The sequence below is a fragment of the Trachypithecus francoisi genome, unplaced genomic scaffold (genome assembly GCF_009764315.1).
Source record: "Trachypithecus francoisi isolate TF-2019V2 unplaced genomic scaffold, Tfra_2.0 Lachesis_group8, whole genome shotgun sequence".
Taxonomy (NCBI): Eukaryota; Metazoa; Chordata; class Mammalia; order Primates; family Cercopithecidae; genus Trachypithecus; species Trachypithecus francoisi.
The window spans coordinates 101,469,390-101,495,309 of record NW_022681473.1 but is presented as its reverse complement, the minus strand read 5'-3'; the positions used below and the strand labels follow the sequence as shown (position 1 = coordinate 101,495,309).

Sequence of the window (25,920 nt, the reverse complement as noted above, 5' to 3'; positions counted from 1 at the left end):
ATTTCAAATGATACTTTAGTATCCTAACTCTAAATTGCTTGGTTTATACACACCTTCCAGAGAACAGAAAGCCACTGTTTCCGGAAGGTGGCAAGACAGCAGCAGATGGCAGAGAAAACAGCTCTGTTTCCTCAAATGATTCTCCAACCAGCAAAGATAAACACAGCAAATGGAGACTGCAGTTAAACGTAGGTGAGGAAGAGTAAGAGGGCACCCAGCTACTTTGCACATGTTCCTATGTCCAGGTCCTGGCAATCTCTACCTGGGTTGTTAAAGGAGCATGCATATGAACCAAAAACACACCTGTCCCCTAGGCCGTGTGGCACAGAGAGGAGGGAGGTGAGCATATTACAGACATGCAGCTATCCCAATTTTCAAAAGGGGGTAAAGTGTTACATACTCAGAGAACACAGTGGTTTAAAACTCATGTTTCTGCATCCTTTGAAACCATCTTGTTGTTCACTCTAGGGATTTATGTGGTGGACACGTCCTGGTACATTTCCTAATGACATACACTAATGTCAAAAAGCCTGCTCATGTGACACTTGCAGCTGCCCCCAAATTTACCCTTCTGTGTCTGTTTCCTAACTTATTCCTCCCAACACAGGAATAAAATTCCCATCTCATAGGCTTCCCATGAGAAACAAACGAAATAACATTCGTAAAGAGCCTAGTACTAAGCCTGTTACTGGGGAGGCACCCAATAAGCGGTAGTCACAGTTACCACTAGAATCAATGTGTTTGACTGTGTGTCTTATGATAATCTTCTAGCCCAGATGGAAAAATTAGAGGCCGTTTGTCAAGACAATTAAGCTTATTCCCATCTAGTTAAAAATCTGTACCTCAAGAGGGTTGATAAATGGATCGATGTCAACCGAGAAAGAGGTCGCAAGTGTTCCAGTAATTTGCCTTAATCCTTCTTTCAACTCCCACTTTTATATACGACTGGAATGAATACCTAAAAGTGAGCTGTCAAAATATGGATGACAAAAAAATTGCAGACAACTGATATACGAGAGGAGAGATCACTAAAGCAGGGTGAGTACAGCCCCGAGAGGTATGCAAGGTGGCTCACTACGATGTGGGAAGGCAGTGCTTGAGCACTTTCTGTCTATTTTTAAACTAAAATTCCTTAAACTTCACTAACGTTTGTTTGTTTGCTTGTTTTGAGACAGAGTCTCCCTCTGTCGCCAGGCTGGAGTGCAGTGGCATAATCTCAGCTCACTGCAACCTCCGCCTCCTGGGTTCAAGTGATTCTCCTGCCTCAGCCTCCTAAGTAGCTGGGATTACAGGCACACACTACTGCGCTCAGGTAATTTTTTTTTTTTTTGTATTATTAGTAGAGACAGGGTTTCACCATGTTGGCCAGGGTGGTCTCGATCTCCTGACCTCGTGATCTGCCCGCCTCAGCCTCCCAAAGTGCTGGGATTACAGGTGTGAGCCACCGCACCTGGCCAGCTTCACTAACATTTTAAATGCACTGACTGACAGCGATACTGCCATCTGGTCTGTAATTGGGAGGATGGCATGTCATGCCAGGGATGCAAGTCTGAGGGCAGAGTGGGTCATCACAGCAGAGCCCATCCAGAGGGCCCTCTCTCATCTGTTTTTCTCTTCTCCATATTATCACACACAGCCTTTTAGTTGAGCTCTGTTAAATGGATTTATGCAATACATTATCCAGTTTTAACTAAACCAATCTTCCCTAAATGAACAGCTGGCTTACAAAAAAGATTCCCACAAAAACATAGTGTATTGAAGATGATACTAATAATGAAAGCATAAGTGAATAGCAGAACGGATAGTTCTACTATTCCTAGTACGAGCACTATGTTCATCCTACCAGATAAAAACAACAATGATTTAATAACATCTGATCAGAAAAAGCAAAAAAAAAAATTGAAATGAAACCCTCAGGATGATGTGAAATATGAATTTAATTCACTATTTGAATCTTCCCTTTAGTATATACTATGCCTCGAGGTATTATCTAATGACACACATATATAATTTATAAAATAATAAATACACATATATGAAAGGAGAACACGCAAAAGTTACTTACAAATGAAGTAATCAATCAAAACCATTTGGAGAAAATAATCAAGACTCATAACGCTCAAAATAAGCTGGAATGTGGGCCAATTTTAACCACAATGAAACATAAACAAGATTAATGCAAAGTCCTACATTCAGCGTCAAAAAATCCAATATACAAGTACAGGATGTGGGAGGCTTGGCTCCAAAGCAATGCATGTTATAAAAGGCCTAAGGTTTACAGCTGACCATCAGCTTTATGCCAAGTAACTCTGTGTGGCAGCTAATAAAATCTCAGGCTGCCTTCCTCAGGGGATGTCTAGTGTCTAAAACTAGAGAGGTAATGGCTTCACTTCATAATGCTGGACCACAGGTGGAAGGCTGTGCTCAGTTTTACCAGAAACATTGACCTATCAGAGCCCATCCAGAGGACAGTGTTCAACTATGGCTTCCACAGAGAGGTTTCCTACACCTGTAAAAGGCTGGCCTAGAAGACCTCCAAGATAATCTTAACTCTGAGCTCTATGAGTCCCTGAGGACACAGGAGGCGGGCTCTGGACGATATAAGAAGCAAAATTTAAACAACTCAGCTTGTTGTGCATGGCAGATAGTCCACACAAATGTAATTCCTTGACAGTGGGAGCTGTTTCTTCATCTTTGTCCTGTTCAGTGTTGCAACCCATACTGGAGACATTGCTTGGCATCTAATTTGTTGTCTGCAAATGTTTGTGATCATGGTGACAAACTGCTTATCACCTGAGTTATGAAGAGGCTGCAAGGGTTTGATCTCCAGGGAATTTCCAACTCTAAGATGTTACCATTTTTTTCTGTATATAATCTTTTCCTTGACAAATTAAAATATCACTAGAAAACAATGTGGAGCCTCTTTACAAGTTTTTAATTGAATACTCCACATTTCTATGGGTGATAGTCTATTTCTATCAATTTTCCAAATAGTTTGGGATTTTATTTTAATTTTTTTTCTCCTTTCTGATGACTTTTTTTTTTTCTGAAAATGTACAGAAAGATTTTCGAAGCCAATTCTATTGGAAATCTGTAGATAATAATATTTGGTTTTACTTTTCTCTACCCCAAAGATTACAAACAACTATATAAAAACAAATGTAGTGTACCAAATACTTTAGCTAAGGTTTAAAGAATAAAAAAGTAATTAAGGGCTGTGAAAATATGTGTACATGAAGAGATGGCAGACCTTGTCATATATCAAATTGATAACAGCTTACAGTCAATATTTGATGTTTCCTGCAACTTGACAGAACAAAAAATAATAATTCCTTAAAAGCATTTCTGCTTGTTATGAGAAATTAGATTTTATTAAAAAAAAGACTTTATGTGGAAACAAATGGTAGAGAAAATCAATGCCCAAATAATGAAAATAAACAATATGCATAAGCTAAATAGTTCAGTGCTCACATCCTGCTATAGCACTGAATGTAATATTTTGTGCTGTAGCTAAACTTAAGACAATGTCACTCATCTCTTTTATAATAAATATCAAAGATCTGACTTTCTTTCTGCCAGTAATAATCAGTCAATATTTTCTGTAGAACATTTCTAAATGACATTAGTAACTGTAATTTTACTTGGAAGGTAAGATCTATCCAAGCAACACTGCAAGCAAGCAAGGCAGTCTGTTTGTGCTTTCAAAGAAAGCCTTGGAGAAACAGCAACCCTATTGTCTAAGAAAGGTAAGCTAAGTATTACTAGGATAATGCCCCAATGGTGAAGTACTGTCAAAGATAGGCATCAGCCATTTGCCTCAATATCAGAGTCAACTTCATCGACCTATGCTAGGCAGAGAATGGTGGGCATCTGTGATGAGTCAGGCAGAAGGATTCCTACATTGGAAGAGTAGAGACATTGACCTCTGAAGATTACACCCAACACTAAAACTGTATGATGCTACGAAATTCTGAAAATGTGTTTCAGCTGGATGATTAAATTCCACAGAGATTTCCGGAGTGTGTGGAAAATACATTGTTCCTTCAAAACTTAATCTAAGGGGCAAGAAAGCAGGTCATTTTTTATCGCCATTGTACAATCACCAAGATTAAAATACAAAGAAAATCACATTCAAATATGACTGTTATTATGCAATAAATTTAGGAAAGGAAGTATTGTAAAAGGCGCCTAGATCATTCAAGTATCCAAATTCAAGGTGAAGTGGAAGGCATGTGTCCATATCAAGAGAAATCTCAACACATGATACAAAAAATACCCTCCTCAATTCTCTGGCAGTTCCTGCTAACAGTGACGGGGCTGTCATTCTTGCTGTTTGCTATTTGAAAGCACCAAGCTGTCGGAAGGCACAGGCAACACTGTGGCTCCCCAGGCCTGAGATGACAGAAGCCCATGAGTCCTGCTCCATGACAGATGCTGGACTGAGATAACCAAAAAGAATAGGAAATGCGGGGAACAGCAGCTGGGCCAGACAAATTCAACTTCCCACCTGCTGTTGATTTACACATTCATCTCTCAAACCTGATCCCCATCCACGGAAAAATCTGCCAGCACGTCGAGAAATTAATCAATTTGGGGAAAGGGAGGGAGTTATCCATGGTCGATTTTATACTCTTTCCGTAAGCACATTTGTGTAGCACAGAGGCAGCTGAGCCGAACAACAGTGGCTTTCTCTGCTGTGTGCTGTAATCACCCATACACCTGGGACTCACGGCCCGCACTGCTGTTTCTTAGATGAGAATTTTTTTTTTTTTCCTAGGGTAAAGCTGGCTTTGGCTTTGGAAACTAATTAGATATGTCTGCATTTTTTGTTTAGCTCCCCGAGTATGCTATGGACATCTAATTTGCATTTCTGTCTTGTCTCTCCCTTGTCGTCTTTGTTGCTTTTTCCTTTTGTCTGAATAGAGAACAAGAATGATTTCCGAACACGACTGGTCAGACATGCTACTCTTCAGAGTGTGTGTCTATATATGTATGTAAAATCCAAGTGCCTCGTTTGATGCAAAACAACCTTTATCCTAAAGAACATTTCAGCTCAAGAAAATGCTCTTTAAAATGTCTAATTCCCTACTGTGATTTCCTTCAAAGTTCTAATTAGTTGTGCACCATAATGAATTCTGTAAATTGCAGTGTTTCATTTAAAGCTTTTAAAGTACAGAAGGCCCTAATAATGAGTTTTGCCACAATCAATCTTTGAAGAAAGTAATTTTGACATGTAGGTTTCACATTTTTGGAGATGTCATACATTTTAGATATAATCACAATGTTGAGTCGCAAATTAATATTTGTTACTTAATGCCATCAAAATGTCAGATTAATGAGTAATTAACAACGTTTGTACATAATGTTATTTCCTTCTCTCTGCAAAGGCCAAAAGCATAATGGAGAATTCAAGGCAAGAAACATCTTTCAACAGATATATTTTCTGAGTTCTCCTTTTAAATAACTTACTACCAGGTCTGTAACTGTCTTCTTTTAATGGTCAGCAAACAGCTGGGTTTCCAGATAACATGGGGAACATAAAATATTCATGTTATTTAAGCTATTTCTGTATTTTACTCATTTTTTTTATTTGCTGGTCTTGAAGGGGAAAGAAACCATGGCCACTGCCTGCTCCCTCCTTTTAAAAAAAGGAAAGATTTATTCCCTTCTACAACCTCTGCCTGCTATGCCCTGCTTTAGGACTACTAAGCTACTCTGTATCCCATACCTATTTTTCAATCTTTCCTTCTCTTCTTGGATTTAATTGAAAAGTGACTCTCTCTAAGCATACTGTCCATGTTCCCCGCCCCCCCTTCCTCAGAAGAGGCAACAGCTGCCCTTTGTTTGGTCAGTGTCAGCCTTGGCCTTCCCCTGGACACATCCTCTCTCCATGTCCCCAGTCTGACCACACCCACAGCATCATTCCACTCCATTCAGCTCCTCCTGTTGCACTGGGACCACTTATCCCTCTTTTGTCTATTGCCAGCCTTCCCTTTCCATTCCAAGGCTCAGGATTAAGGAATTGGAAGGTACCCTCTCCACATCCCAGCCTCCTGCACGGCTAGCATTTTCCTGAACCCCTCAAGCCAATTCCTGGCCTCAGATCATTCCCAACATCCATTCTATCCATTCCTCTGCCTGGGTCGCAGAACACTGAGACGGAGAGAAGACAAATCTTTGCGAAGTTGGCTTATGACTGATTCAAACACCACCAACTTTGAGAAGTATGGATGGTGCTCAGATATGCTTCACGCACGCCTTCTCATCTTCCTGACCCAGACCTCACAGAAACTATTCTGTTTCCCAGTTTGCTTAAATTCTCCTCGGTCCCCAGCCCTGTCTCACTGGAGGGCCTTGCTCCTGCACTATGGTGAAGGAGAGCCCTCTGGAGAGTGTGGACCTAGCCAGGGTTCCTTCACTGCCTCTTGCCCATCCCACAGCCCCACACACCTGTTCCTTTTCCCCTCCTATAGCTCATTTATAATTCCCAATAGGAATAACGTCTCTAGCCAAAATCTAAGGCGGCTGTGTATTTCTTTCTACTTGCATGTTTTGCAGTGATGGACTTGCTAAGACTACCATGTCTCAAACTGTCCCCTTTCTCAGCAGTCCCATTCTTGCCACGCATGCTATGTATTACTTTTTAAAAATTAGAGACAAGATCTCACTTTGTTGCCCAGGCTGGCCTTGAACTCCTAGGCTCAGGTGAACCTCTTGCCTCAGCCTCCCAAGTAGCTGGGACTGCAGGCACACGTCACCACGTCCAGCCTGTATTACTTTTTAATTTCAATTTAAAGTGCACTAAAATAAAAACCCTGAGCAAGTTAAGTGTCCACTGTCCACCCTTGCCTGCAAATTAATGTAAAAGTAAATGAAACCACAAGGGAGATTCCTTGCATTTTATCAATTATACTAATTTTGGGGCACACACAAAAAGAGGTACTCCCCAGACCCATATAACATGCCAGAAAACCTGTTATCCAACCTCCCCATTACTGATCTTCAAGAACTAGCTGGCCCTGGCTTTCTCAGCAAACAGTCTAATCAGTAAGTGGAACCCTGGGTGTTAAATCACCTTGCCTACATGGCATTGCAGGTGGCTCTGGCAGGTGCCTAGTCCAGCACGTCCTTGATTTCCCATGCAGAACACAGAGGAATGTACACAAAAGCACTGGTAAGCAAAATAGCTCCCAAACAGCTCTTGAAGGCTTAAAGTGCCACTAACACTAAACGTCCTGAATCAGGGGGCCTATCTAAGGAGCAAGTTCACTGCCTACCCAGGGAATACACCACCCAGCTGGTGTATTTCAAGAAGCTGAACAGTCAGAGCATCTTCATCTTGCTCTGGAGCCTCACAAGGGCTCAACACATTGTACTTCCCATGCTCAATCTCTGCAGACCCTGTTGCCCAAGTCTGTTGTCTGTGTCAAGTACCCAGTCTAGGACATACTCTCGAATCTACTAATATTACCGCTTAAGAAGCACATTCTTGATGCTTTCTTATAGATGACGTTTAAAAAAAATCAGTGAATGGTTGTTACTTTTTTCTCAACTTGGCTATCCGAAGGTGAACCCCACCTCTGCCTATAGAAGCTGCTCCCCTAGAAAATCTGGGACTGTAGTGAAGCCACATTAGTTGCCACAAGCTCCAGCATTACCAAAACCTCCCTACCCACTCACCTCCTTAGCTCCCACCCATTCCACTATTCTCACACAGTTAGCAGCACCCAAGAGAACTTTGGGAAAAGAGCCCTTTTTCACCATCAGAACCTCAGGTCAATGACTGGTAAGGTCTTGTTCCCACAGCCCTATAGCTCAGGCACTGTTCTCCCTGGCCTGATCCAGTGGTGCCCCAGTGAGGAGTGGGAGGAAAAACAGAAACTGTCTGCCACTCAGGATCACATGGTCCTTTCTTCTTCTTAGTATGGGTTACTGCAATAAAATAAGCTTCTTTCCAAGCAACAAAGCAACACAATTTGAATTCATGACTAATCTTGAGCTCACATCATTTACATGAAATGATACACATTACAAAAATGCTTGCAACTGTGTGTCACAAAGGACAATCATTCTAGTGTGAGGGTGATGGGGCGTGCAGGAGGGAACATGTGTTTCCACAGCCTTCTGCCTCAAATTTGTAGGAAAGAGAAGTAGGGAAGAGAAAGGATGCTGGGTTATAGGACAGGGGATAGGAACCTGACAGCCACTAAGCCTCAAAATGAGTGTTCTGCCTTAAGGAGCCACTGATGCTTGGCTTGACTGTGTTGAAAGTTTAATAATACAAGAGACAGTGAAAATTGACTTTTGGAATGGATATACACATCCATTCGTCCAATCAAAAGATACGGTGGGAAAGTTGCACTCATGTTCACGGCAACCCAGTAGCAAAGAAGTGAAAGCAGCACAGATGTCCATCGGTGGGTGAGTGGATAAACAAACTGTGGTCTATATCTACAATGAAATATTATTCAGATTTTAAAAAGGAAAAAAATCCAGTTACATGAGAAAATATGGATGAGCCATGAGGCTATTATGCTAGGTAAAAGAATGCAGTCATAAAAAGACAAATACTATGTGATTCCACTTATGTGAAGTATCTAAAGTAGTTTAATTCTTACAAACAGAAAGTAGAAGAGTGTCTGCCAGGGCCTGAAGTGGAAAGGAAAAGGAAAGTTGTTTAATGGGTATAGACTTGCAGTTTACCAAGATGAAAAAGTTCCGGAGATGTATTTTAAAACATTGTTAAAATACTTAACACTACTGAAGGGTATACTTAAAAATTGTTAACATGGTCAATTTTCTATGTTTTTTTTTTGCCACAGAAAAAAGGCAAAGAGAGAAGAAAGAATATATGGTAGGTGGATGTGATTAGCCGATACAAAATTATAAATTTTCTCATTTGGCAAAGAACCTAAATGGCCTCTCCCCTATCATGATACATAGTGAATGAACTCATTATTAGTTGAATTACTTTTGCTTCAAAGTCTGGAGCCAAAGCAATATTAACACCCCTCTCACCTTTTTATTTAATATTTTGGTCTTTATACAGCTTAACTGTGAAATGTCTGTGAATTTCTCTCCAAGTTTGTGAGCTGCTGACAAAAACTCATAAACGCAAAGACTCCCCCACTCCCCACTTTCTCCCCCATCATACACATAAACCTGAGTCTCATTCAACACCAGGCCTCAGGAGATGTGAAATCCATCAGCCAAACATCAATACGAGAATTGAGGTCCTCACAATCCATCACTTTTTCTCTTAAAGTAAGAGAATTCCCAGTGATTAAAATGCATCTCCTTTTGCATGTTATATAAGTTGGTGCTGTTTCATCATGTTAATATGGTTTGCAGTTCCTTACCTTTTGGTTGCGATGTGAAACAGATGATGGAATTTCATTGCAACAGAACACAGCAGCACATCGCCAGGTTGGAAAGAAAAGCAAAAAAGAAGAGGAAACAGAAAACAGTTAGATTACATCCTTGGAAAGAAGGACAGAGTGTGCTCCTAATAACATCTATCACACAAAGAACACAGCAATAACAAAACATACAGATATTTTTATACACAGCGACACACTTCATAAGAGACACTTCTCCTGCCATCATAATTAGAAACCTATAGCTTCTGGCACAAAGAACAAAGAGAAGGCTCTTTAGCATCTACCCAAAGACTTCCCTCCTGAGCTTGTCTTTTCTTAGCTGTGGATTCTGTTACTACAAACACGTAGGACACAATTCCTCCTTCAACAATGCAGGACGATAGCAGGGCTGTCTGGGCATGGGTTCCTCTTCTTATAATACCTCTCCTGAACCTCAGAAGAGAGTTTCACTCCCTCAACATACAACCATGGCACTGGCACGAACATTTCCATATTCCCTAACATTTCTGAGATGTGGCTTATAAAACAGACAGTATACATGGCCCTGTGGAAGAGGCCTCTGGTGTGGGAAGGTGGTGACAGTTCTCCAGTCTCAATAGGGGTGGGACAGACCTATTGAGAGTCAGGGTGAGGCTGACTGTCCTTCCTCTTCTTGTAATAGCTACCTCAAACATTAAGCAGGGGAAATGGACAGTGTTCACTGGGGAACTGCAGTGTTCCCCAGCGGTTCCTAAACACGCTCTCTCTCTCGCTCTCTCTCTCTCTCCCTCTCCCTCTCTCCAGCCCCCGCCCCCCACTCTCTGACACATACACACACATGCTTCCTAATATATGCCCGATCCCAAACTCATCTGAACCCCCTTAAAGCTGTGCAGCTGAGCCTAGGATCTGGGAGTTGTGTTGACTGCTATACTGGGGAGAAAATACAGTGTAGAAACCCCGAAAGTAGAGAAGGTAAAGCCCCTTATCCCTTTGGGGGCATTGAGGAACACACATTGTCTAGAGCTGAGGCAAGACTGAACAGATGTGAATTGAAGGAACCTGTCCTTTTTTTCCATCTTTTCCTAGTTAAAGAGGCAAATTTGCAGAGCCTGGCTCAAAATTTAGGTCAGAGTCTCCTGGGAGAACTGTCTTCGCTCACATATTTTATAGACATTTCAATGCCTGTTGTTAGCTGTCTGAGATGAGCCTGCACAGAATATGCTAACAACTCAGCTGACCTTTGACCCCTGGCCAAGAGCAAGGGGCAATGAAGGGCCTTACCGCACCCCAGCATGGTGTACAGCAAGCTGAAACAGTGTCCACACAGAGGACTGCAAAGTCATGGAGGAAGGAGAGGATGTGTGTTTCTTTACTCACTAAAAAGTATCTTCTGTCCCCCTCCTCATCTGAACAGAAACAAGTGCAGAAGACACACAGCTCTCTGTCAGGGCAAAGGAAGTGGCTCACCTAGCTCCAGACGGACTTCAACTTCCTGGCTATGGCAGAGACGGCTAACCATTCTCCAAACCTACTTCCCTTTACCAATGGGCATACAGCTAGACTTCATTTCCTTGTCTCCTGACAAGTAAGCCATAACCATGTGGCTGGGTTCTGGCCAGTGGATTATGGGTAGAAATCATTTACGCCACTTTTGTGACTGGCCCCTAAAACCACCTGCTCGATCTTTCAGTCATCTGTCCTCCCCTATCAGCTGCCTGGCTGGGGACATCTAGCGGGAAGACAGCAGAGCTTTGACATCCTGGGCCCCTGAATGACTGTGTGGAGCATAGCCTGTCCCACCCAGCTATGGGAGTTTCTGAGCATGAGACATCAACATCTGCTGTCCTGAGCTGCTGAGGTCTGAGGCTTCACCTGTTATGATGACTTCACTTACATACCCCTTGCGAGGGTGGCACACTACCAGGTTTAGCTTCCATTAGACACATCTGTGTGCTTCTAACACACCCCTCTTTCTCATTTAAGCTCTTCTGAATGTGTGTTGTTCCTTACAATCAATTAATCCCTGAGTAAAATGGGCTTGGAGAAAATGTCCTGGAAGCCCATTGAGGAGGCACAGCGGACTGACTTTTGGAGTGGGGCAGGTGGTTTTGTGTCATCCCTCACACAGCCCAGAGGGCAGAAAGCATCAAGAGAAAGGCTCCTGACAAGCCCTGACAGGGCTCACTGCTAATCACATCAACTAGCTTGTTTGCCCCTTCCACAACCTACCCTGAAAAAAGACAAATAGGCTTCAATTAAATTTAGAAAGAACATAAAAAAGAATTTCCTGACAGCAACTGGAATATCTTGGATCAGACCACAAGGTCTGAAACTCTTCAGAGCGAAATGCGAATACAGAAGCAACTGTTCCCATTTGGTTTAGGTCAAGTCCTTACTGTCTGTCCTGTGACTTTTAGGCTAAGGAAGCAAATTTTTCCAGAGGAGGAATAGAAAAAGAAAAGGTCTCTAGTAGTTTTCCTCATAGTCCAACCTGTGCTGCAAGGAGACAGTTACTATGAACAGTTCGACGAAGGACTGCAAAAATACCACCATTCCACCTTAGGGAGAATATCCTAAATATCACATACACCCCCATTACACACTTGATATAGGCTTGGGAAATAGCCATGTACAAGGTCACACTTATCTTTTGCTGATGGGGAGGTGTAAATCCATTTAAACCACAGATAGGGAGCATTTGCTATGTGTACTACACTGGAATCAGTGGGGAAGCCAGGACTTACGATTTATCACTCCCATCTTCAAGTTGCTTACAAACTACTAACAGAAGCAGGACATAGCGTGAAAGATCAAATAACATAACAAGACGATAGTACAAATGATGTCACAGAAGTACCTACAGCCCAGTCACTGGGCAGAATTCAGCCTATTATTTGTATCCAAATTGCTTTTCAAACTCATCTAATTTGCCAACACCACTGTTCCTTGGCACTCCCAATCCTAGTTGCCCTAGTTGTTTGATTTGTTTCCCTATTAATATACATCACTTTGTGGTATACTGTTTAACTGACTCATTGAATGTATTTCATAAGCTTAATGAAGGCCGGGATTTTCTCTGTTTTGTTCACTGTTGTGCCCCAGTGCCTTGCACAGTGCTAGGCACATAGAAGATGCATCATAAATACCTGTCAACCAAAGGAAAACCATGACAAGCTTCTGAAACCAGAAATTAATTTTTTAAAAGTAATTCCCATGCTCCTAAAAATATTGTTTGCAGACACTCTGCCAACAAAAGCTAGAACCTGATCGCCAATGTGAATACCGGACAAGGCTTCAAATTTATAAGGATCTCTACTGTCAAATACAAGACACTGATATTTGGAAGATGTAGTGGGCAAAGCCTGTCTTCTATGTGGCCATCTTCTTATTTGAATTAATGGTATAACCAAAAAGGGGCCCTTAGACACCCATGTGTAAATCCAGAGGGCCATAAGTGCTGTTAGTGCCGTTAAAAAAAATGGTAATAACATAAAAAGGGCAAGCCTGTGTGTCCTACATGAAATGTGTGTCTAATACAGCAAAACCTGAAACTACCAGAGCACTATGCTAAATTGCTGGCCTATTTACTTAACTAGCAAGGGTCTGAAAAGAACCGCAAAGGCAGGAGAATTGAGGCTGTTCGCCCTTGTCACTGAACACATATCCTCTTTATTCAGGATGTTCACAATACTGTGAAGTCTCATAAGAAACCTTGAAATCCACATTCCTGCCTCTCTCCTAGCAATCTTGGTGCCAGTGTATTCATTTGACAGTTTGGGGCTCCTATGGCATAAGTAGAGAAAGATCAGTTCTAAGGAGTTTTTCCAGAATAATGCCATATTTAATCAGTGGATGAAATGAACAGGATTTAGTCTTCCCGACCAAGTTCATCCCTGTGCTCATCTCACAGCTATGACTGAGTGGGCATTTTAGAGAGCAAATGATGGATGCTCATACATCTTGGTCACTGTTACTGGCGTAAAAAAATACAGGTCCTTTTCTACAGAGTCCCCAGGAAACACACCCAAAAATAATCTCATTGTAGTGAAGATGAAGCTGATGGAGACATCCAGCTCCAGCTCCAAATGCACAGAAAATTATGCAGAAACCAACCTGCCAGGACAACAGTTTAATCTTCAAAAGCAAAACTTGGCCCTGAGATACCAAGCTAATAAGAGATTTTCATTGAAAATATCTTCATTTGTCAGACCCAAAGGGTCCTCTTAGGGAAATGAGAGGCCCCATGTGAAATTCAAAGGAGACTTGGCCTTACAGTTCTCCAATCCAGAAGTGAAAGGAGAAAGCTGTTATTCCATGGTGGCTCTTCCCAGAGTTCATCTATCAGGTGTTGTCCAATGAGAAGACAAAAAGCCTCCTTTAAACTGTACAGCTCCCAGACAAAATAAATATGAGTTTAATCTTTCTGCTCTCTTTCTTGCTCTATATAATCTCCCCCAAGGATTAATTTTTAATATATCGTGTGTGTGTGCCTGCACGCATGCACGCACACACACACACACACACACACACACACACACATACACCCTACAACTTAAAGTATTTTAGTTACTCTCCAATTGCCAGTCATGAATGTTAATAATTCCAGCTGTCCCCGGTGACAAACATGGCCTGTACTCCCACGCCCAGGCCCACATGGCAGCTTCTCCTCCCTATCTCTCCACTCATTCCTTCCTCTTTGGAATCCAAGTTGACCCTGCTAAAAAGAGTCTCCAATAAAATGAGAAATACAAGGCCTATTTTTCAACCTGTAAGCCCAGGCACAGAGATGTAAGTCATCCCAAGAATAAAGAGGACTAAAGGAGGGTGCATGCCTATGAAGGGGGCAGAGGGAAAGGACGCTGCTGTGGGAAGGGATAAAAGCCGAGTTTGTTGTCACCACTGTTACCATGGAGTATATCCCCCTTTTTGTGATTTTTCTTCTTATACAAATGTCTTGTTCCCTAGACTGTGAACATGGAGGGGAGGAACCATTTACCACTGACTCTTGTATCCAAAGCTCCTGGAGAAGAATTGTATGGGCAGGACACTTTCTAATACCTGAATGCACTGATAAATAAGTCACAGAGTACTTTTATTCCCATTTCACATAAGAACAGAGGCCTGGAGATGTGAGGTTGCATACCCAAGCTCACGGAGCTGATAAGTGACACACCTGAGATGCAAAGCTAGGTCTGCCTTCTCCCAAACCGTTCTGGTGATGCACACAAGACCCGAGCAGTGAAGAGCTACTGAGTAAATAGGCGATGCTGCGCGTATTAGATGCTGTTGGAAAGAAAGTGTGGTTGCCCAAAGAGACTGGGGTGCATGGCGCACGGATTAAGTAATAAAACAGACACCAACCAAGGAAAAATGTACGACCAGGCCAAGGCGATAGACAGAGGGAGCACACTGTCGGCCCCAGCAGTCTGGTGAGCACGCCATAGGGAGTATTTGGTCAAAATGATGGCTCAGCCACGCCCCATGTGATAAGCAGCCACCCTCCCGAAATCCCCTGTGCCCAGTCCTTTGTGGGACAGGTACCCAGCACACAAGTGAGGCTACTTTATGTTCTGAGCTCCACATACTCAACATACAACTGACTTGCTGGAAGGCAGCCCATCTTTCAGTTGAGAGCCACCGGACTATTTCTCTCTCTTGTAGGGAGGCACGCTGCTGAGCAGCTGTCTGATTTTTGTTACTGGGCACTAATCACTTAAGCTTTTTATTGTTATAATTCCTTTTTCTTTTAGTGGAGACTGAATTACCAAGTTGCAATGCCTTGGGACTCTTAATACCAATTTTTAAAAATTTCTATCCTCTCATCACGACTTAACCATCACCAATTTTGCTAAAAGCAATGAGGGTTTAAAAACACTATCCCTAAAAGATAGTTCCTGCCTTAAAAGGTGTTGCATTTATACTTCCATTATAATCTTCATTCCTTTCTTTTTACAGGAGCAATTAGACCAGTAACAGTACGATGCAAGCTTTATTTTAAATGGCTTCCGGAAGAAAAGAGACAAAAGCATTGGTAACTTCTGAAACAGTTTTCTGTGCACAGTCTTGTAGCTCCCTATGGCAGGCAGGAGTGGACATGGAGCTTTTGCAGAGCTCTGATAAGCTCTTGTTTATTGCAAATTCCATTTATTATTCTACGGCAGTGTCTGTCCAAAAGAATTACCTGGAGAGCTTTTGTAAAAATGCTTTCTAAACCCCACTCCTGGAGATTCTGGGGTAGAGCCCCGGAATGTGGATTTAACAAGCTCCCAAATGAGTTTACGACAGAATCAAGCTTGGGAATCACAATTCTAATACAGAAGAGGTAATAGAATAGGGACAATGTGTTGTTCAGACAATCAGCAAACATCACTGTCTTCTCTAAGTTCAATGTTGGAATACAGGCGGCCACTGTGGTAGGCAGGAAAGAGGCACAGAAAACAAACCAGAGGGAGGATTTATCCTCTAGAGAAAGTTTAAACCTGACTATGTCCCTTAAACCAAGATCTGTCTGGCTGGTCTGAAATAAACTGCACACTGTAAGGAGGTGTGGTGGATATCCTGGGATAAATGGGCACTATGGCAATTCTGCCTAAGTCTGGCCTGTAACGTGGATGAGTTTTTCTGCTGCGAATTTACTTATTCTCTTTCTGCGTTGTGGGCAAATTTGCATTGTGTCTGCAGTGGGGGTTGGGGACTTGAGTGGATTCCTATTGAAAAGTAACAAAATTTCTTTTTATGAGAACCGTTCAGGTAAAAGAATTTCAAAACTATGTAAGAATGTCAGGGAGACAAGAGAAGCTCAATAATTTGTCAATTGCATCTGCTGAGAACGCAATTATGAGAAAAATGAACTGTAATGATATAATAGATCTTTTTGTGTTGCTTAAAGACTAAGCAATAAAAGAGCAGGGTGATAAGCATCGGAAACTATGGTTATAAACACATCTGAGTCTGTTTCACAGCACATGGGGGAGGCCCACCCTGGGATGGAGGCAACATGTAGAACTCTATACCTTGGGTTCAACTCCTGACTTTACCACTTGGATGAGTTGTCTGACCTTGAGCAAGCTGTAAACACTCACTGAGCCCAATCCTCTCAGAGTGGTGTGGAGACCAGAGCTGACACTAGAAAGCACACAGCACAGGGCCTGCCACATGGGAGGCACTGAATAAATGGCAGCTATTTACTGTTTTTATTATATTACTGTATATTATTATTATTCTTTGTTTCTGTTAAAGGTAGGGGAAGGTTTTATTATTACTTTTTTTTTTTTTTTTTGAGAAAGGGTATCACTCTGTCACCCAGGCTGAAGTGCAGTGGTATGATCTCGGCTCCCTGCAATGTCTGCCTCCTAGGCTCAAGGGATTCTCCCACCTCACCCTCTCAAGGAGTTGGGACTACAGGCATGCACCACCATGCCCGGCTTATTTTTGCATTTTTTGGTAGAGATGGAGTTTCACCATGTTGGCCAGGCTGGTCTTGAACTCCTGTCCTCAAGTGATCTGCACAATTTAGTCTCCCAAAGTGCTAGGATTACAGGTGTGAGCCACCACACCCAGCCAGGTTTTATTATTATTTTTTGTTGTTATTGTTGTTAAGGGTAGGGAAGGAAAGACTCAAAGATGTAAGATCAAACTTTGCAGTGTGGGACAAAAGCCAGCTGCACAGATACCACAGATGACGACTTCAATCAATATTTTAATTTCAAAGGGTGGCCTGGAGCCTTTGAAAGTCTGCCCTCATGTCCAACCTGGTGACCTGGCATCCTGCACTCTGCCCAGCGGGTTCTGAGCTGACCACCCACCTTTGGCTGACTCAAACAGTGGTTTCTAGACTAAGGTAGTATAAGCCACTACTGCTGATCAATTCTGTCTGCTCAAAGCCAATAGCATGTAAAGGGCCACTCTTGGATCCACCCAAGCCACAATCTCTGCTGCAGTTTTGATACAATCAAAATATAAGGGTGATAAACGTTAATCCAACTTAATCCCATTCATTAATAAATATAATTGAGATTTCTATTGATTTATTTACAACCATTTTCCCACGTTCTCATAAATGAAATATGCTGTTATTTTTCTGCAGCAAATGGTGTTAGCGATTAGAATTTCTAAGATACTGCTGCAATCATTATAGAGGAAATGTGGTCCATTCCTTAATAAGCGTAACAATGGAAACCGCCTTGCCTGGAATCTTTCAGGGACTCAGAGAAAGCCAGCTTTGTCAGAAACTCAACACGGGACTACCTGCTTACTGAGCAAAACCATCCATTCAGTAAAACAATATCAAAAAGTTACTACCCAACTGTGCTTCAGAATACCAGGGCTGCATCCTCTATTTCTCTAATCATATTACTTAAGATTTTATAAGTTGTCTGATTAGAAGGCTGATTTAATTAGAGTAGTAATAGAAATGACAAACATTACATATGCTTGTATATTGCTAAACCTTTTTCAATTATATTGGAGGTACCACCAGTGTGATGGCTAATGGTAGACATCCAGGCCTTGAATGACGGAAGGCCTCAAGCAATCTGCACACATTTTTATGACACACATTAAATATACATTCAATGTACTGCTGAGAAATTTAGCAGAAGTGTTGATTCATGCTCTTTTGCCAGACCCGGAGTAATCCAGCTGTCAGTAAATGTGTCTTATACTGACTTTAATGCAGTAGTGAGAGTCAAATGAACACACACAGGAAAAATGGGAATTCTTTTTTTCCTTGAAGTATTATACCTTATTGCTCTGGTATCTTTTGATAAGTTATTATCCAAGGAAAGCTCTTCCAAAATAAATAGTTACCATCAGGAGCTATACTGAAGAATGAGATACACCTCAGTTTCCCACATGTAATGAACCGCAAGACTAAAAGCAAAGAATCTGGAAATATCTTGTGACTGTAAACATACCACAGCCGCTCTATTGTACAGACAGGGACTTGGCTATGGTGCTGTCAGTTCCTGTTTGGCTGAATTTAAAAGAGTCAGAAAAGAGAGGTGGAGATCTGTTTTTTTCGCTGCGCAGCAGAGTCCTGAGCAGGACTTGTTCTGTTGCCCTATATTGGTGACCAAGGAAGCAAAGCTAAGGTCAAAGAGATGAGCAGGTGCACTGCAGTCTACAGAGTACTAATGATTGAGAAGAGACACCTCCGGAAAAGCTTAGGGAGATGGCAGAATAGTGCCGCAACACCGCACTCCCCACTTGCCCCTCCTTCCTCCTTCCCAGTCTAGAGAAGACAAAGAAGACAGCAGGTGGAATTCGCTCGGGGTCTTCTGCCTAGTGAGAGTAGCTACAGCTTTCCCTTCTTCCTTCCCTGGCATTGTTATCCTTTCTTACAAGCAAGAGAAAGGTGACTGCCTAAGAGAATTACTTTGGAGAAGTCAGCGTGAAGGAGAACCTGGCATCCTGGTTCCCAGCTGGATGACTGCGGGGTCAGCCGCTTTGCTGAACAGCCCTGAGTCCCCCAACCACACTGAGCAGGCAAAAAGTGATTTGGAGAGAAACGGTAGGACAAGAGGGGTCACGAACCATCTAGCAAAGGCCAGGATGAGTGAGCTTCCCAAGCACCAGTGGGCCTACATCCCCTTGCCAGGGTCCTACCTAAGGGGGCAGCCAGAATGTCAAGGGAGCTCAGAAAGGAAAGGCTGTGGGCTGTACCACCAGAAACGGAGCTGAGGGGTGGCTTGATAAAGCCAGGTTGACACTGTATGTCCTACATCCAGGAACCACAGGATAGGGAGTCCCCTGAAGGGGCTCTAAAGAAACCTCCCTTGAGTACCATGAAAAGGCCAGTATTTGGATGTCTCCCATCTGGCAGGCCCCCACCATCAGTCAGGGTACCAGAGAAGCAGGTACATCTCCAGAGAGAGGATGGCAGCCATGACCAGTGGTGTCGGAGACACTTGTCTCCTCCCCACCCTAAAATACAGGAAGGGAAGGAGAATGAGAAGAAGGACACAGTAAGAGTGTCCCAGAGCTAAATCAAATTCGTTTACCCTTCTCCAAGGCAAGGGAAGGGGAGGAGGATGGAAAGAGTAAGCACCCCCTCCAATGATTCAAGTCTTTTATTTTTATTTTTTAAATTGATACATTAATATTTGTACATATGTATGGGGTACATGTGATATTTTGATACATACATACAACATGTAATGATCAAATCAGGGTGTTTAGATTATCCATCACCAGGAACATTTATCATTTCTTTGTGTTGGGGATATTTCAGATCTTCTAACTATTTTGAAATATATAATATATTGTTGCTGTCATCACCCTATTGTGCTATCCAAAACTAAGATTCATTTCTTCTACCTAACTCTATGTTTGTATCCGTTAACCAACCTGTTCTTCCCCTCCTCCTTCCTCCACCTACACACACACCCTTCCCTGCCTCTGGCAACCACCATTCTACTCTCTACCTCCCTAAGATCAACATTTTTTAGCTCCTACATATGAGTGAGAACATGCAATATTTGTCTTTCTATCCCAGACTTACTCCACTTAACAGAATGACCTCCAGGTTCATCCAAGTCCTTCTAAAACTAAACAAGGCAGGTGCTGGAGGGAATAGAAAAGATGAGATTTACAAAGAATATGAGAATGGTGCCTTAAACTAGACAACCCTGAGTTCTTTATTATTATTATTATTGTTGTTGTTATTATTATTATTATTATTTTGAGACAGAGTTTCGCTCTTTTTGCCCAGGCTGGAGTGCAATGGCGCAATCTCGGCTCACTGTAACCACCGCCTCCTGGGTTCAAGCGATTCTCCTGCTTCAGCCTCCAGAGTAGCTGGGATTATGGGCACGCACCACCACACCTGGCTAATTCTTTGTATTTTAGTAGGAGACGGGGTTTCTCCATGTTGGTTAGGCTGGTCTCCCCCAACCTCAGGTGATCTGCCTGCCTTGGCCTCCCAAAGTGCTGGGATTACAGGCAAGAGCCACCATGCCCAGCGAGTTTCTTTTTAATTAATGAAAACAAGTGAGGTTCCACCAAAGATGTTCAATTTAATAAATCTTTTTTGAGGATCCACCATGTGTCAGTCACTATTTCAGGCACTTGAGTGACAATGACACTAATGAATGAAACAAAGATCCCAGCCTTCCTGTTACTTATGGAGAAGAGAGATTTAACACAGTGCAGTTAATACAGTGAGTGGAGAAAAATAAAACCACTAAATTTCTACCGGGTTCAGACTAATCCATAAACCAGTTTCAACAGCTTTCTAAGATTAAACAACTATTTTCTGAAAGTTTTGCTCTCACGAAAACACTGAGTTCTGCAAAAGGACCTAGAGATTGAAGAGGAGGGGATGGGATCTGAAGGCAAGCCGATGACACCAGGCAACTGTTATGGGCTTAGAGAGATGGGTAAGGGCACTTGGATTTGGCTGAAATAGACTAGATTACCCCCTTCTGCTTCCATGGTGTTTGCGTTCTTCACTGATTCCATCCACACCAAGCCTTATCTCTTCAGGATAATAAAATCAACCTGAGACAGGAATCAGTGCAAAGCATGGCCACAGCAGCACTGTGGACAAGATAAGAATTTAAGATCTGCTTTACATTTGCCAATGGAAGCACTACCATATTTTCTAAATAGTTGCTCATAGAGCAAAAGACATTAGGAAATAGGTCCACATTTACAGACAACTCAAAAATCTTGGGATAGGCATCTGAAGGAATGGATTTTGTCTTCATTCCTAGTTTCTGATTTGATTCTACTTTCCTGGAGAAGGATTTTGTTCTGTCTCTGAGAGATTGGGAAAGCAGGAGAATCTTGAAACTCAGAAAGCCCTACCAAGACAAAAAGGAATCTCTGGGGTGTTGGGGATGACGACTCCGAAAACCACAGTAAATTCTACTCCTGTCTCCTTTTTGAGGAGGATCATTGTTATTCTTCTCAAAAGCCCCTTTCTGGAGTACAGTGCCTTTCTTTTTTATTTTATTTTTTTAAGATCGGTGTCGTTGGCGAGGCATGGTGGCTCATGCCTGTAATCTTAACACTTTGGGAGGACGAGGCAGGGGGATCACCTGAGGTCAGGAGTGGAGTTCGAGACCAGCCTAGCCAACATGGCAAAATCCCGTCTTTACCAAAAATTCAAAAATTAGCTGGGTAAGGTGGCACATGCCTGTAGTCCCAGCTACTTGGGAGACTGAGGCATGAGAATCACTTGAACCTGGGAGGCAGAGGTTGCAGTAAGCCGAAATTATATCACTGTACTCCAGCCTGGATGACAGAACAAGACTCTCTCAAAAAAAAAAAAAAAAAAAAAAAAACTGGTGGTGTTGGGGCTCAGAAAACGATATCCCAAAATATGGCACTTTAACATGCCACCCCCTAATTAGGAGGCCACCCCCCTAATCCTCTGTCTCTCCCAAAGCACAGGATAACACTATCCTCTGAAGTTTCCTTATCTACCCAGAAACTGGACCCCTAAAGACACAATTGCCTCCAATCCTTTCCCTGAAATTTCATTAAGCAGGAAAGATGACAACTCATATCACAGAGGAAGAGACTGAAAATTAAACATCACACCTAGAGCCTAGACAATCATCCCAAACTATCCTCTGTTCTCAGGTCCCATTCAATTCCCAAACAGCATCACGTACAAACCATTGACTGGTCTTCAGGCTCATTCATTTACAGCCCTCGCTGCCTTCCTTCCTTCTCCCCAATGAAGAGGGCATTTAAGGGATTTAAGTATCAACCCTCTGGCATTTTCTTCGAGTTTTCGTATTTTGTATGATTCCTGTGCACATATGTGCATGCAATCCATTTGTTATGCTTTTCTCTTGTTAACCTGTCTTTTGTTATAGGAGTGTCAGCCGTGATCCCTTATGATGGGGAGAAAGGAGATCATCCCCTTTCTGTAGCCACTGTGTTTGCCTCTTTCACTGATTCCATCCAAGCCAAGCCTTATATCCTCGGATAATAAAATCAATCTGAGATGTGAATCAGCGCAAAGCGTGACCACAGCAGTACTGCGAGGGGCCTGTGGTATTCCTAATGAGTCTGGGTCACGATTTCATTTAGTGTCAGATGATTATGTCTAAATACAACTAAAGGTCCTTCACTAAGGCTAGGCTGTTGGCTGTTTATAAGGTAGAGTGGTATAGATGGTGGTCGTTACTTTTAAATGGCTGAGTACTAAAAAAGACAAGGATACTTCTACCGGAAACCTTCCAACTTTGCAAAATGAGTTCACTTTTAACACTACCCTTGGATAATGCCAGCCCACAGGCTGCTAATGGCCCGGGGAAGTTCCTCAGAGCAAACATTAACACTACCAATTCTTAACTGGAGAAAACAAAAGTGCCAGCATAGTTTAAAACCCTTTGACTTGGTTTCTGTAAAATGCCTTTTCTTCATAAACCAGTAAATTTTCCAACCTGGCACAGTCAAGGCTGGCTAATTCTTCTTAGACAACTGAGAGAACACTCTATATTCAATTCTTTTAGAAAACTGTGGAGCCTAATTAAGCCTAACAGCTAGAGCACTAAATGCAAATCTTCATCCTCCAGCAATTTAGTTTAAGTAGCAAAGCCACTTTCATTTTTCTGTGCTCCAAAGAAGTATTTTGTCATCATGAATTGCGAATAATAATAAACTAGTCGTGGGAAATGTAACCCCAGACCGGGTACTGGGTTGTGTGTAGATCTATGGGGCTGACATTAATAAAATTCTGTTTATCTCTAATACATTAAAATCGTATTTTATAGGAAAATTTCAATGTGTGGCACAGAGAGGAGACATGCTGAACCCATTGACATTTAGCTAACAGAATTTTTAATAGAATTGAGCTGGCCTGGGAAGGAAGAAAAATAGGAAAGAAATGCCAACCAGACAACTCCCTAGAGAATAATTTATTTTGGTTTTATGTGATATTAAATATCACTTCCTCCACCAAGGTTGGAACTTGCATTAGTCTCAGCAAGCAAATTTTGCGCGTCCCAAAATTCCATCGCGATGGCCCCTAGGTCAATCCCAGGGTCCAGGGCACTGCTACCAGCCATTCCAACAAAAACAAGACAATTCACTGTGAATGGTGCCATTTTCCATGCCACTGTGCAGGCGACATGAGGGCTTCCAGATCACAGACCCAGTGGCTGATAAAACAGTGTGTGAAACCTCTACCCCCTTGGCCAAATCTGACTTCTGGCTTTATTTCATCTGCTCCATGGCTATCATCGGCTATTGTTCCAGACAGAAGTTCTGCAGCTCTGAAAGCAGTTTTCCCTCCCATGTGGCAGGTCTAGGGCTCTAAACTGTGATGACTCAACTAATTAGCATTTCACAGGGCAGGGAGAACTGTCCAACCCTATAAGTGGCCAGAGTTTTCAGAGCATCTTTCTCTCCCTTCCTCTCTGTCTACATGTCACTTCTACTTCCTTTTTTGTCCTTCCTCCTCATTTCCTTCTTTTGCTTTGTCTTCCAGCTCTTCCCCTTCCTCCCATTTACCTTCTTTTAAAACTAGCCATAAAGAGGTATCTTTTAATGTTCTTCTCTTAATTTGAAGGTGATTTGAATATTTCCTATCTCTTTCCAAAAACCTTTTTAAAGGAATTAAACACAATTGATTTTTGTTTGTCTGTGCTCTGTAATCATTAGTTTTGGTATTTTAAACACTTTCTTTGACTTGTTTTGAATATAAAGGTCTTTTCTTTCCTTGTGTATCTGTCTTTTAATGGCTCATTTTCATTCTCTATGCTTCAAATGAATACTAAAATTCAGTAGAACAGCTTCTGAATTTTTTTCTATACAGATTCCTTTCTCTTCCTTAGACTCACAGGTTTCAATTCTGAACCCATTCTTCAATTCTATTCACCGCAACTTTTTTACTGAATGCCTACAGAGGCCAGGAATCAGGCCCGGCACTGGGGAATTCATTGTTTCATGAGACAAGCATACTAGAAGGGGAGACAGACGATAAATACGTGAACAATAAATACACAAAATAATCAGACATGACCTGTGTGGCAAAGAAAAGACTTGCACACTATGAGTGAAGAAGCAGGAGGCCTGTTTGAGACAGGCCAACAGAGAAGGCCTCGCCAAGAAGATGCGTTCCTGAAAAGTGAAGGGAACTGCCATCCAAAGGGCTGAGAAGGAGAACTTCAGGAGAGGGAACAACAAGGATAAAAGCCCCGAGGCAGGGAGGAGCTTAGATTTTCTAGGAACTTGGAAAGAACATGAGTTTTGTTAGATTGGGTCTAGCAAAAGGAGAGGAAGCGACAGGGCAAGACGACAGGTAGCAGGGACCAGAGCTTGCGAGACTTTTCTAAAGAACTGAGATGCTATTTTTCAGACTACTAGAAAGTCATCGAAAGGTTTTAAGCAGAGGAATGGCATAATCTGGTTTTTAAGATATTTCTCTTTATGCATGACTCTGGAAGAATGTGAACTCATGACTTCTGAGCTCTTTTCATCAGATTTCCAAGATCAATGACTAGTTATACCTTTAAAACACCACCATGGAGAGTCTCTCCATAAAAGGACCACCACTTAAAACAAAGCAATACGTGCCTTTATGAACACAAAGAATTTTGAGGCCATATAATCAACATGATTGTGAAATTACAGATGGACCTACTTTCTAAAAATTGGACAAGTTTCCTACCTGCACATGTTTGTTCAGCACCCAGCTCCCCCAACGTGGTCTCCTTCAAAATCACTAATACAGGCCAGGCATGGTGGCTCATGCCTATAATCCCAGCACTTTGGGAGGCCGAGGCTGGTGGATCACCTGAGGTCAGGAGTTCGAGACCAGCCTGGCCAACATGGCAAAAACCCGTCTCTACCAAAAATACAAAAATTAGCTGGGCGTGGTGGCTGGTGCCTGTAGTCCCAGCTACTCAGGAAGCTGAGGCAGGAGAATCACTTGAACTCTAGAGGTGGAGGTTGCAGTGAGCCAAGATCATGCCACTGCACTCTAACCTGGGTGACAGAGCGAGACTCTGTCTCAAAAAAGGAAAAAAGAAAGAAAGAAAGAAAGAAAGAAAGAAAGAAAGATATCACTAATACAAATTTAATACACAAGTTTCCTGAAATATTTCACTGAAATGATGAGAAAGTTATTTTTTTTTTTTTTTGAGATGGAGTCTCGCTCTGTCACCCAAGCTGGAGTGCACTGGCCAGATCTCAGCTCACTGCAAGCTCCGCCTCCTGGGTTCACGCCATTCTCCTGCCTCAGCCTCCCGAGTAGCTGGGACTACAGGCGCCCGCCACCTCGCCCGGCTAGTTTTTTGTATTTTTTAGTAGAGACGGGGTTTCACCGTGTTAGCCAGGATGGTCTCGATCTCCTGACCTTGTGATCCGCCCGCCTCGGCCTCCCAAAGTGCTGGGAATACAGGCTTGAGCCACAGCGCCCGGCCGAGAAAGTTATTTTTAAAAATGAATTAAGGAACACATTGTAAGAAGAGTGAGAAGTGTAAGTAGTAACCAACGGCTATGTGGCTAAGATCAGTTTCCTGATTTTTAAAAGTTGTATTTATGTAGTTAGTTGGTTACCATCAAACTCTGTGTCTATGTAATATCTGTTGAATTTTAG

The 25,920-nt window shown here is 42.3% G+C and overlaps 1 protein-coding gene across 21 annotated transcripts in view; it reads right to left on the bottom strand.

Moving 5' to 3' along the window:
* The window catches only part of NCAM1 (neural cell adhesion molecule 1), a 316,731-nt gene that overhangs the window by 129,773 nt on the left and 161,038 nt on the right, over window positions 1–25,920 (bottom strand). The window lies entirely within an intron of this gene.